At 38.2% G+C, this 8,331-nt stretch overlaps 1 protein-coding gene and 1 long non-coding RNA gene across 3 annotated transcripts in view; both read left to right on the plus strand.

Moving 5' to 3' along the window:
• The window catches only part of KCNQ1 (potassium voltage-gated channel subfamily Q member 1), a 417,925-nt gene that overhangs the window by 243,047 nt on the left and 166,547 nt on the right, over positions 1-8,331 (plus strand). The window lies entirely within an intron of this gene.
• Positions 1-8,331, plus strand: part of LOC144586120 (uncharacterized) — a 25,626-nt gene continuing 17,295 nt past the window's right edge. Inside the window, exon 1 of the long non-coding RNA XR_013540859.1 lies at positions 1-8,326. This is a non-coding gene — a long non-coding RNA (uncharacterized LOC144586120). The remainder of the gene's footprint in view (positions 8,327-8,331) is intronic.

The following is an 8,331-nucleotide window of genomic DNA, read 5'->3' on the forward strand; positions in this document are numbered from 1 at the left end:
CCATGGCAGCAGCGGAAGGTGAGTGGACAGTCCCTCGTTATGTCCACCTGTGCGGGTGTATTCGTGTTTGTATACAAATAGAAATATCCTCATGTCTAACAGGCATCTAAACATGGGGGCTTGAATGGCTGCCAAATGCAAAAGTGTTCATTTAATTAATATGGACTCCTCATAAGTAATGAGCAAGTCAGTTCTGCAGGTAACTCTGATGGACTGCAGCTGTGTTCTGGGTGAAATTCTGAAGGCTTAGGCTTGAAAGCTTCCAGATAGAGACTTTAGTCCCTGGTATTATAATCTGGATGTGAATGTGAACTTTAGAACTTCTACAAACAAACCTTTTGTCACAATGTTGGATGATCAAATATTAAACTTTAAACAAAAATCTAGACAGAAAACAATAATTTGACTTGAACCTATTCCATTATAAATTCTTGGCATTTGCCCTGTAAACAGTGAACTGCCAGTGTGAGTACATTTTTCAGCCAATGAGGCAAAAACTTTGACAAGAAGAGTGTGGGTTTCAGTATGTGACATAAAAGAAGTCATATTGGTTCATATTTGGAAAATAATAGGCAGCTCTAAAATTAGATAATAATTCATATCACCCACTAAGTAAACAATGGCCCAACCCTAAGCACCTACATGCATTGTATGTTCCAAGCCTCGTGACTGAATCTGCTTATGTCATACTTCATTTCATTCTTAGATTATCCGGTAGAGTTTTAAAATGACATGAAGAGAAGAGTGTCTGTACCTGACACTGCTCTCCCCAATTTTATGTGAGTTCAACTGGTCAGGCCTGTGCTATTAAACAAACTTTTAAAACACAGTTTTAATGGTCTACATAGGGCCAGATGTGACATGTATTTCAATCCCATGGACATGTATTCTGTATTGTGTTCTTCTAGAAAATGTATCTAAGTGATAAAAGTAAAAGATCATTTTGTGTTTTACAGTTTGGTAATCATGCACGGTTCTGATCTGGATTAGGATCCATGCTGGTGAGTGAGGGTTAGTTAGCTTTTCCTTCTGTGATGTGTTTTGTTTTAAAACACACTCCAAACCCTATAATGCCAGCTCTGTGCAGTGCTGGTTGTCTTTCATTAACTGGGGATGGTGACAGCTGCTTTCTTGGAGACATCTTAAAGATTGGCTCCATCTGCAGGGTGCAGGCCTAGTTTCTTCTTGGAATTTGCAGAGTTCTTTTGTTATATCTAAACGGGATGCTGGAGAAACTATGGTTTGGATCTGAATGTGATGAGGTGCTTTCTAAGTAATGTCACAGCTTTAAAAAAAAAAAAGATGCTTTACCCATACTTTTAATTTAATTTAATTAAGCCGCCTAGAGTGGACTCAATGAGACTAAATAGGTGGGATATAAATAAAATAAATAAATAAAATAAATAATTTATCTCTAATCCCTTTTCATTCCAGACGTGCCATTTGTTTAGATCATCCCAGCTGATTTTCAGAAAATCCAAGAAAACTTTGTCTTCGGTGCATTTCTTATTTCTCCTTTCCTCTTCTAATATTAATCTCAGAAGTTATTGCCAGCAGAGAATGAGACAGTGATTTAATTTATTCTCAAATGTAAAAGTTATGAATGGACTTTGAAGTTGAGTTTGACTACAAAATAGGGAGAAAAATGAATGTCTTGCATAAGAGTAAGCTGCCTCCAGGCACTACTGACTCCTTGGTGGAAATAAAGCTATGTGCACAATGACCTTGGCAGTATTATGAGGGCAGTCATTACGTAAGCATGAACAAATTTTCCAATGTATTAAAAGGAGCTAGGCTTTTCTTTGACGTCAGACATGAAAGATTTGTTCCAAATCTGTGCTTCTTGAAAAAATAAATTTACTATAGGCAGTGAATTAAAATGTTTGCCTCAAGTCACAGCTTTGTATACATTTTCTCCAGATTTGCTTGCCAAAGAGTTATGTTCTGATACCAGGATTTTCATTCATTCATTTATCCTTTTTATTTACATTGTGCTTTTCCTTCAGAAATGTCTGAGGAACATGCATCTCAGTTCTAAGTAATCTTCCATCTTGGCAATAATTAAGCTGAAACTGCTTGATATCATGTGATGTTAGCATGTATCTAAATACAGTGGTGCCTCAACTTACGAATATCCCTACTTATGACCATTTCGAGTTACAACCAGCTCCGGCCACAAAATTTTGTTCCTACTTGCAACCGGAGCTTCCACTTACCAACAGAAAAGGGCAGGGGAAAAGGTGGGAAATTCAAATTTCTAACTGTAGGTGGCGACGAGGCTGCTTCTTTGTAGCTCTTTCACCCCAGCAGTTAGAGAGTGTGCAATCAGAGGAGGCTTGTTACTGCCTCCTTCTGCTTCTGAGAGCGTGTGTATGTGTTTGCAGGGAGGCTTTGAGCTGCCTGGTAAAGTAAGGTGCTGTTTTCTGCTTTTTAAAAACTGTTCTGAGTGTTTTTGCAGCATGATTTTGAGCTGGGGGGGTATGTTTCTGTGCTGTGATGAGTCTTGGGGGTTTGTTTGTTTTTTGTTTTTCCCCCCATTTCCGATGGGTCTTGGGGGTTTCCCCTCATTTCTGATGGGTCTTGGGGGGTTTGTTTGTTTTTTGTTTCCCCCCCATTTCCAATGGGTCTTGGGGGGTTTGGTTGCTTTTGGGTTTTTTTCCCCCATTTCTGATGGGTCCTCATGCTTCCCCTGATTTTTCCTTTGTTTTCTTTGTATTTCTGACCTGCTCCCTTTGTGCTCTATGCATTTCTGATCTGCTCCGTTTGTTTTCGGTGCATTTCCAATGAGTCTTGCACACTTGATTGTTTTTCTTCCCCCCCTTCAGTCGGAAGGGATTAATTGTGTGATTTTCTTTTTTCTTTTCTTTTTTCTTTTTTTTTGTGATTTTTTTCCTTCGGCCAGAATGAATTAATTCCATTTTAATGCATTCCTATGGGAAATGGTACTTCAATTTACAACCATTTGGAGTTATGCCCATCTTCTGTTACAGATTATGATTGTAAATTGAAGCACCACTGTATCATGGAACTGATGCTATAGTCCATGCATTTAATGACATGAATTGCATGAAAGCTTATGTCAAATTAAAGCGTTTGAACTTTAAGGTGGCATTTTGTTGTTTCATATGAGAATAGATTCCCCTTGATAAAATATGCAAGGAATTCTCCATAACTCTAGCCATTTGCTGGAGCAAAAACAGGAAGTAGCTTTAGGGGTTTCAATTTCAAAAACTTGTAACTGCTGCTAGGGAACACATCAAGCCGAATCTGTTAAAGTTACATCGGTTACCACTTGCTGCCCGGGCCCGATTCAAAGTGCTTGTTTTGACAAATAAAGCCCTAAATGGCTTGGGCCCTGGATACCTGAAGGACCGCCTCCTTCCATATGAACCCACTCGGCAGTTAAGATCTAGGCAGGGGGCCCTTTTAAAAGAGCTGTCCCTCAAAGAGGTAAGAGGAGGGCTTGTAGACAAAGGCCCTTTTCGGCAGCTGCCCCCAGACTATGGAATGCTCTCCCAACTGAGATTAGTCTGGCGCCAACGCTGATGACATTTCGGCGCCAGGTCAAAACCTTCCTGTTCCAGAAGGCTTTTAATTGAAATAACATCAACTGTGGGTCCTGATGGCAATTTTTAGAGTATCTATTTTAATTGTACTTTAATCGTTTTATCTTTTGTTGTATTTTAATTGTTGTAAGCCGCCCAGAGACCTTTGGGTAGAGTGGGTGGCATATAAGTTAAATAAATAAATAAATAAATAAATAAATAAATAAATAAATAAATAAATAAATAAATAAATAAATAAATAAATAAATATTTACTTCAACAGACTGGAAACACTGGATGTCTAGTACCACTTGATATGAAATGTATCAAAATCAGTATATTTTATATTTCCTGCTATATTTATTTATTTTATTTAACTTATACGCCGCCCACACTATGCAAAGGTCTCTGGGTGGCTTACAACAATTTTATATATGTTAAGAGTTCTTTTTGGGCTAACATCAAATACCTCATCCTGTCATGTTGCCATATAATTTTGTCAAATTGTATCAGTCTAGATATATCTGCACGAGAAAACAAAATCGGAGATACAGAATTATCTTTCAAATCAGAATGTGAAACTTACAAAATATGCTTAAGTAATATGTGTTCCGTTCTGTTCTAGTTTTTAGCAACAAATCAAAAATCTGTTTTACAAATTGTTTCCTTTAAATTATTGATGTAAATTATTATTATACATAGGACCTTGGAAAGACTTTTTAAACAAACAATTCATGATGTAATCCGAAGAAAACTCCCATAAATAGTTGATTACTGTTAGATTACCTTTCAGAGTATAGTTCATAATGTTACTTTTTTAAATCCTCCCCCCAAAAAACCATTAGAGTTGGAAAGAGAATAGCATAAATATGAAAAATAATTAAAATGCTTCTGAAATTCTCTGAGAAAGTTAATAAGTAATTGGGAATTTTTATATCAAAAGAAGGGAGGGGTAATATTCCTACTGATTTTATTACTTACAAAAAGGAACTTCACTGCTTCCTTGTACCAAGCAACATTAAGTTTTGCCACAGGTGATTACATTATATGTTATCTTATTATTTCCCAGCTGTATTCTAGCTGAAACCTAAACATGTTTGCCAGGACTTATGTTTCTGTTACTACTATTGTTGTGTGCCACCAAGTCCCTTCTAAGGGTTTTTGAGGTAAGTGAGATGTTCAAGAAATGGTTTACCATTGCCACCAGCTAATGAATCTCCATGACCAATAGGGATTTGATCTCATGTATCCTGAGTTATAGTTTGACACTTCATTCACTGTGCAACAACCTAGCAAACACGCACAAATTCAATAAGAACTTTGTAGCCATAGCATTTCCAGTTTATATACTGTGTATATCTTAGCTGCCTAAAATGCATAATCTGAAATTCCTCTAAGGAATAATTTGAAGAGTGTCCAAGAGTGTGTGTATCCCCTGTGGGGTTGCTGGCTGTTTTCCTCTCCATGATAGCCCTGCTCTACCTTCTTTTACAACCTGAATTGCTTCCAAAACACATGCTCATATCAGAAGAGGTTTCCAGCATTCAGAGTGCTGCTTCAAAAAACAACTATCATGCAGCAGAACCATGGGTAGTTACAGTTGAGGTATCTGTGGATCTGTTCTATGATGCGAAAACAACCTGCAGACAGTATGATGCTAATATATATTTAATGGTGATGTTGATACAGTTCAGAAATAAGTATTAATGCACTTTAAAGGAGCGTTCTCTGACCAACGTGGAGGAGCTACCTGTTTAATATGTTGTGACATAACATCATTCAGCATGTCTCTCATGTGGCATTCACATTTGCACCTGCATAAATAAATGAACTGGTTGAGCAATCATCCGTTGCCTGCCAGTGCTCAGGACCCCTCTACGGTTGGCACTGCAGAAGGATTAGACTGTGCACAACTAAGCATGATTGGTTGTGTGAATGCATTACTGGGATCCATGCTGCATCTCAGGATTTCTCTTTATCTGGTTGAAATGTAGCATGATTTACACTTTTCTCAACAATTGAGAACATTACCAGAATCAGCAGGTTGCCCCTAGTTAGTAGAGATGGGACTTTTGGGTTAACTTGAATGAAACAAACAAACAAACAAAACCCAAAAGAGGGCCTCTCTTTAGTTTTGCACTTCTTTTGTAGGTTCCCATAAGAGAGCCTCTTGAACCTGAAGGACTCATTTAAATGGAAGAGGAAGGCATGAGAGCTTGGGGTTCTTACGTTTCCATCTTTCATTAAACTTTTCATTCACCCAAACCACATGGGAAATTTTCTTTGTGGCACTGCCGCTGTGGCTTATCCCCTTGCTCCACTGACGGGTCTGCTAGCCTTGCTCTTTCCCTTCTTCCCTCCTTCCCGTGACACTGACGCTGCACATTCCCTTCACCCCCTGCCAGCTGAGCTTGGCCAGCCAATTGCGGCCAAACTAAAGCCGAAATGATATCGCCTAGTGGTTCTGTTCCTGCTGACGTTGAGAGCCCATGTGTTTTCTTGTTAGTACACGGGGGGGGGGTATTTCTTGGTATCCTTGCAGTTCCATAGAAGTAAGTGTTAACCTGTGTGTTCCAAACAAGATAAAATACAAATGCAAAAATAGGCAATAGCTCTATAGACCACTAAAATACCTCTGTAGACCACTAAAAATAATAGTGGTCTATAAATTTGAATTTACAAAAATTTGGATGCATTTTCATTACATTTAAAAGTTATTTGAATGTAATGAAAATAAATACTAAGAATGTTTTAGTATTTTTCCCTACTCATGATCACTTTTTATAGCTTTCAGGTACACACATAAATGTACCGTACATCCACTTGGTATTTGTTCCCTATTGTCATAAACAGGAAATCATTGAGAAAATGAGAAAGCACAAGCAAAGTCATCTGCTTGTCACATGAGGTTAGGCAGAGGAGGGGACTTCTAATTAGAGTTATTCCTTCACTTTACCAAGAGCTTTGGTTCTTAATTTAGTCCCACACAGTCTCATTGCAGTCCATATGCACTGAAAGTTCAATGTTCTTGATCCACAGCATTACTTCATGTATTCATGACAGTACAGGGATCTGTTTAATTTCATTTTCTTGTAAAAGCATGAACCTGGAGATTGAGTGCTGAATACTACTGCTTTCTTCTATCAGTATCCAAGTTTTAACAATGTTTCATTTAATGTAGAGATAGGAAATATGTGTGGCCTTCCAGATGCTGGCTTGCAAATCCCATCCTTTCCCAAAGTTGGCCACGCTGGCTGTAGCATAGAGGAGTTGCAGACCACCAACTAATACTGCCGCAACTTCCTTCCCATAGACCAAGCCTGAACCCTGCAAAATTGTTTTGTTGGTTCATCTCATCTAGCATGGTAGACACTAACAAGAGTGGAAAGTGGTGGCTGTCTCCGCTGAACTGTCTTCATCCCATTTGTTGCCCAAACAACACAAATATTCCCAATCTTACAGGAATTAGATTAATTAAAAAGTCAGTTATTCGGACTGACAGTCTCCACTCCACTCTAGTCTCCACTACCCTTTCCCCTTTGTATATTTAAACACACATTCACACTTGAGGAATATCAGGTTGAATCCAAATTTAGTTGAATGTTGTTCCTGCTGAAATCAATAAGACTCAAGCCATGTCTAATTTATTCAATCGATTTTTAGTGGGATCTTAGCTAAGTGTGGATCTAGGTCAAGTTTGTACACATATAAATGATTTTTCTAACATTTCATATTTTTTTCGTATTTGCATTTTGCAACCAGAGCTTGTATCCTAGAATAAAATGAACCAGCAATATGCGTTAACTGAAATCATGTGTAGTGAGTTAGTGGAATCTTGTCATCACCTGAAGAACTTCTGTCAGCAACCATCTGGGTTAGATTGAACTACCCAATAAAGTTTGCTTAAACTGACGAGACTTATTGTACATGGCACATAAGGATTTGTAGGCAAGAACCTGCAAGGAGAACTTCAGTTATAGCATTTGCAAAATCTGCCATCTCAGCTAATTAAAACTTCCTTGTCAGGGAGTGTTCAACTCTGTGGAACTTTATTACTCATATTGATGACGGCAAGCAGTTTTCAAAAAGTTAAAAGAACAAAAACAAAACACTCTCAAATTGCTTGCAAATGAAGGATTATCAGTAGAGTAAAAAAAATTGCTCAGGTCCTTTACCAAATTTATTATTCACACATGCAAGTATTGTGCTGTGTAGAAGAACAGGCAAAATAAATTAGTTCAGTAAACTCGAATGTGCTTTCCACTTTAGCAAAGAATTACTGGAAGATGCTGCTATCATAAACTTAAACATGCAGTGAATAGTGCACTATAAACGCTGGGAGGGCCTTTCTTTTCGCTGACTCCTATATATTAGTGGATTTTCCCAGCACCTTTCAAGGCAGAGAAGACAGAGGAAAGTGCACTCATAGACAAAAGAAAGTAAAACGTAACAGGAATCATGGAGGAAAGCGACACTTCAGTGGTGTTTACGTGCAAAGTGTGTGCAATGTTTATCTTTGTGCCTGAGAACAAGGCAGCATACGCATGTAGCAAGTGCAAACTCTTAATATTGTTGAAAGAGAAAGTGAGACAACTGGAGCAATGAGTGACCATGCTTAAGGCTTTAAGAGAAGATGAAAAGTACATAGAACTCTCAAGCAGCAACAGCCAAAGAAGAACTGGAGGTGGAAAAAACAAGTGGGGAGGAGAATGCTGAGGAGAGAACGAACACAGTGGAGGAAGAACCATGAAAAAGAGACACAGGAGCAAAAGAAGGAGAAGGCACT

The sequence above is a fragment of the Pogona vitticeps genome, chromosome 1 (assembly GCF_051106095.1).
Source record: "Pogona vitticeps strain Pit_001003342236 chromosome 1, PviZW2.1, whole genome shotgun sequence".
Classification (NCBI taxonomy): domain Eukaryota; kingdom Metazoa; phylum Chordata; class Lepidosauria; order Squamata; family Agamidae; genus Pogona; species Pogona vitticeps.